This window comes from Melitaea cinxia, chromosome 19, assembly GCF_905220565.1.
Source record: "Melitaea cinxia chromosome 19, ilMelCinx1.1, whole genome shotgun sequence".
In the NCBI taxonomy this organism is placed as follows: domain Eukaryota; kingdom Metazoa; phylum Arthropoda; class Insecta; order Lepidoptera; family Nymphalidae; genus Melitaea; species Melitaea cinxia.
The window spans coordinates 8878930-8884162 of record NC_059412.1 but is presented as its reverse complement, the minus strand read 5'-3'; positions in this window follow the sequence as shown (position 1 = coordinate 8884162).

Below are 5233 nucleotides of genomic sequence, written 5' to 3'. Positions count from 1 at the left end.
ACCACCCCCAAGATCGAACTTGGGACCGGTTGTAGAAAGTGAAGAACACAATATCTATGAAAATTTGAATCCTCAAAAAAATAATATAAGTTTCCCAACTCCCGCTGTTAGAACTCATATTTCGACAACAGTTGATAAAAATGAAAGTAAAATTTTGTATGAAAATGTTTCTATTAAACCTGGAAGAAAAGCACCAGAACCGCCAAAAAGATCTTTCATGCCGTTAAATAACATATCAAACTATTCATCGCCAAACGATAGCCGATCATCTACCTTATCTTCCGATTCTATGATCGATGAATCCAACTTAGAAGATATTTTACTGTCGGAAAAGTCGAGATCATTTCGCCATGGACAAATTCCACTGCGTAAAGAATCGAGTAAATCGAGCATTAATAGGACACAATCAAATGCATCGGATATTTCTGACATAACTGAAGTCAGCGCATTAGAAAATGTAGACTGTAGTGATGATGTACAAGAAAAATCAATATATCTTACTATGACGGGTACATTGCCAAATAAGAAGACAGATAAAGTTAAGAAACAGGTTCTATTCAGACATAAAACATTTACAAATATCGAGGTAGATAGAAACTCTATCAATGCCAAAAATACGATAAAACGGGAGAATTCTTTTTTAAAAGAAACTTTGGGTAAATATCACATCCGTGGTACCGGACATTGTATCTATAAGGCTCCAACAGTTCAAGAATTTATATATATTTTTAATAGAGAAACTCTATACACTGATGTCGAACCATTTACAAAAGTTCCTAATGATAAAAGAGATAGTTATTTTGAAACCGGCATATGCTTTTGTAAACCAGGACCTCCAAAGTTCCATAGCAGTGCTGAGGATTTATTAGATATACCAACTCAAGAAGAAGAAGAAGCTAAGGTCTCAATCGACATGCATGCTTTAAAAAATAAATCTGAGTTTGTCTCTTCGTCGTTTCGGTGTTTTTGTGATTCCGGTACGTGTTCTTTACATGACAATAAACGACGATCATCCATGGAGTTAGTTGTTAAATTTTCAGCAATAAAAAAGAGTATTTCGACACCTGATATCACCTTAGAATTAACTCCTTCTTCGACAGTATCAAAAACTGGATTAATAAAGAACAAATCTGTTCCTTCTAATTTAGAAGAACCATATGCTGTCGTTAATATACAAGACATTGTTAAGAAAAATGAAAGTACTTGCAATAATGAATTAAAGGAATATGGTTATGTAGCGATGTCCCCACATTCTTCCCTATCATCTACGGACCGACCTTATTCTGTAAAAGATATAGCAGAAGTTATATCACTAGGTACTAATTCAACATCGACCGACGCTAACATATCTTGTGCTTCTGATACTATGCAGTCATTCCTACGTAAATCGAGTTCCTCGGAACACTCTGGGCATTGGTCATTACAATCATGTAATTCTAACATGACAGTAATTTCGGACGCATCATTTAAGACGTGCTTAGAGGAATCATCTGACGATTCCGACGGTACCTTACATTCGGACGGGGAAAGTTCGGACGCGGAGACCGTTAAATCTGACGTTAGCACGTCAAAAAGACCGTGGGTTCATAGTAGTTCATTCAGATTCGGTAACGTTAGACCGAATACTAAAGACCACGATACCATAGACGAAGACGACAATGTGTCGGCAAAATTTGAATCTTCGTCTTCTAAATTTGAAAGTGGTATTAGTGTCGATTCGGAAAGTTCCTCGTCCGAATGCGAGGGTGACAGTGGTGTTCCGGGGGAGGGTTATGTGTCGCTTGATGCTTCGCTTGAGCGGGGTTCGGGGGTGGTCGGGGGTGTTCGCAGCGGGTCGGGGCGAAGGCGGTGGGACGAAGGGGAGGGAACCAGTGAAGGCGACGCGCTCAGCGTGTCTAGCGCTGCGTCTAGCTGTGCACCGCTGCATCTAGCACATCATCATGAATACAGCAAGGTTTCGGTAAGTTTTCGTTGCGTACTGTTTTATGAGTATGGTATATTTTTTGAAAAACACGGTACTTTATTTGTAACGGTACATTTTTGTTTTGTTCTGGAAAACTAAATAAATTGTTTCATTGAAATTTTTAAATAGTGTTTTGTCTTGCAATTTGATCAATTGATTTGATTTGAGCAAGTATAACCGACAAAATAAATAAATAACAAATTCACTATAATGATGCTTTATAGTAAATTTATTACTTTAAAAATTCGATTCTGAATTTTTTTTTAAATTGAAAACTTAACGACCTACCCATGACTGAAACTGTAACGCGTCTCTAATGAAGTTTGCGCTTAATGTGGTGTCACGAAATGTGACGTGATCGTCGTCACTAATTATAGAGGCGTTAAAACAAATGTAGGAAAGTGGCTTTTGATAACAGAAGATTAAAATGGCGTGAGAAATGTAATAAGCGTCATTTGGTTGATTCACACATGTCGTCTGTTGCCAGTTGTCACTTGTGGATACGGATGTCGTATGACCATAAATTAAAACTGTACAATTAGTTAGCTTGAAATATGAAATGGTCCATTCTTTCCGGATATATCCTTTTACAAATCGATTTTTATAATAGTTCTAATGGAAACCGTTTATGTCTTTGTTGAAATAGATAAATATGAACATATTTTTTTAATTGACAAGTAGAAAAGTAAAAAGATCGTGTTATCCTTCATTTTCATGTAATGTAATAAAAAAGCCTCATAACAGGTTCTGAAATTACACACAAGTTTAGTATTTCTTAAGAAATACATCCAACTTAGTATTTATCAAACTAGCTGACCTGGCGACCTTTGTACGACTGTTTTTTATTTCGTGAATATATCAATTTATTTTTAAATTTTCTTTAGACCAAACCTTGTCCTGACTCTAACGATCACAAAAATAAAAATTTATTTTTCCGTAGTCGAGTCGTTCTTACGGACGTAAATACATTTTGGCGATTATTTTTTATACCTAATATATAAGATTGTGATTTAACAAATATTGTTAATAATAATAATGATAATATTAAAAATAAAAATAAAATGTGAAAGAAAATATGTTGCGTCGTTTGGAAGTCTAAATAACTCTGTTGATCGTTTTCTGTTATTCGTAAGAAATATATATTTCGGCGATTTAGTTAGAAGATTTATTTCAAAACTTTTTTTCTGTTATTTCTCACAAGCAATATTTATCTACGAGTTCAGTTAATCCAGCGGCTCAAATATGTCTTACGTATAAACATAGACGCATCCGTTCCATATACAAGCGAATTATGTATATGCAAGATCCGATTAACCGTAATCATAACAGCGTACCCACATGGGCACAGGAATTTTTTAGCATCGTAAGAATTAGAATGTCAGTCGCGCGTCGAGTGCGATGGTAGCGTGCGGTAGAGTCGCACTTTGTTAGTTTGTTACAATTGTGTAGTGGTCGAATATTTTATGTGAGTTTTTATGTGTAGTGATGTTATTTGTGAGGATATTGTTTTTGTGAATAAATGTAAGTTTCATTTTATTATGTATTTGAGCGGTGGTCAAAGATTTTAAGGAAACGATGCCCTCACTTGATATTCCTGATTAATATTATATAATGATATTCTTTTCTCTTATTTATCCCCAAAAATTTACTTAAACCGTGGTTTATAAATGTTGGGTGTAAACATATTATTTTTTATGGTCAGTTAAAAATTCAAATTAGATTATACCAATAATCTGATTAAATTTGAAACTACGTCATAGCGATTGAAATCGATGCCAAAATAAAATATACTAAACAAAATTATATATCCCCATGTCAAGGACTCCATAACCTAATTTCATGTTTCGTAATTTCCCATATGGCGGCTATACATGCAACAATGTGTCAAAGATTAAGGATACATACACTTACAGATGAGCTATAAATTAATGTATAAATAAGTTAAAGCTGGTAGATTTAGATTGTCGTAACAGTTTTATTTAATATAGATATAAAAAACATAATTTAAGCCATAGTAGGGGGGAGAGTTGACAAATGATCTAACAGATAAAAATAGAAAATAGAAATACGTAACTCATTATTGACTGCTATTACGAGTACTCGTAACTATTATTCAATTATTATAAAATTTAACGAATCTAAGATTAAATATTCAATATTGTTTGTGCTTCTTTAAAAAATGTATTGAAGAATGCTGTTCAAAGCTGTTTAACTGTGGAGAGGCTTGTAACCTCTCTCAGATTGCACAGAAAATTGTATAATTCGTATGTGTAAGAGAAATTATATCAATTTTTTTAATTATTAATCAGCTAACCCTACTCTTTTGCTGCCTTTTTTCTCAACGTATGTCTGCGGCGACAGTTTATCTCCGAATCAACAAAAATATTCATATTGCGTTACCTTGTATAGCAGTTTAGTCAGTTACTTATATTCGAATGTAAAATAATATTAATTTTTTCCCTCATTCGTGATTTATGCAGTAAATATTTGTATACCCGCCAATTTCTGGAAAATTACATCCGTCTTTGTGTGTTTGCAGTATGTGTGAGGGTGTGTTTGGATAAAGAAATTAATATTAAATACATCCATACACATTAGCCTATTGCAGTCCACTGCTGGACGTAGGCCTCCCTAATTTCGCGCCAAACATTCCGGTTTTCCGCAATCCTCATCCAGCCTCCATCCGCAATCTTACGTAGATCGTCGGTAAAAATTAATATTGGCCTTTGATAATTTTTTAAGTCAATTTTCTAAAAAACAAACAAAAATGCAGGGATTTGTTTTACTAAAAGCAATATGTATCAGCTCAAGTTTACGGTTTGCTTCTACGGATTTCACAATGCTAGGTAAGGCTACAGACAGTCGGGCGACGATTTATATATCGTTTGTTGATCTTGCAGTCGAGATCGTTTTTACGTACTCCTGTTTGAAAATAACGTGTGAAAGTTACGAAACGGAGCATAAGTGCACTTCCCGCAGCGCCAGAGCTAAGATGGATTCAGACGCGGAGCTCTGAAGTATTTTGATAGCTCTAAATAACACAATTCTACTCTCAAAACTTTAACCATGATATTTCCATAACCATGTGGTTTCACACGGTGGGAGTGGTACCAGAGGGTAACTCACTCCTCCGCCTTCTCCCCCACCTAACCCCCAAAACCGCGCTCTTGCGCTTCAACCTGTAATATCCCACTGTTGGGCATAGGCCTCTTTCCCCATACAGGGGAAGGATCAGAGCTTAGAGCTCCAAAACCGAAACCCCATAAATCG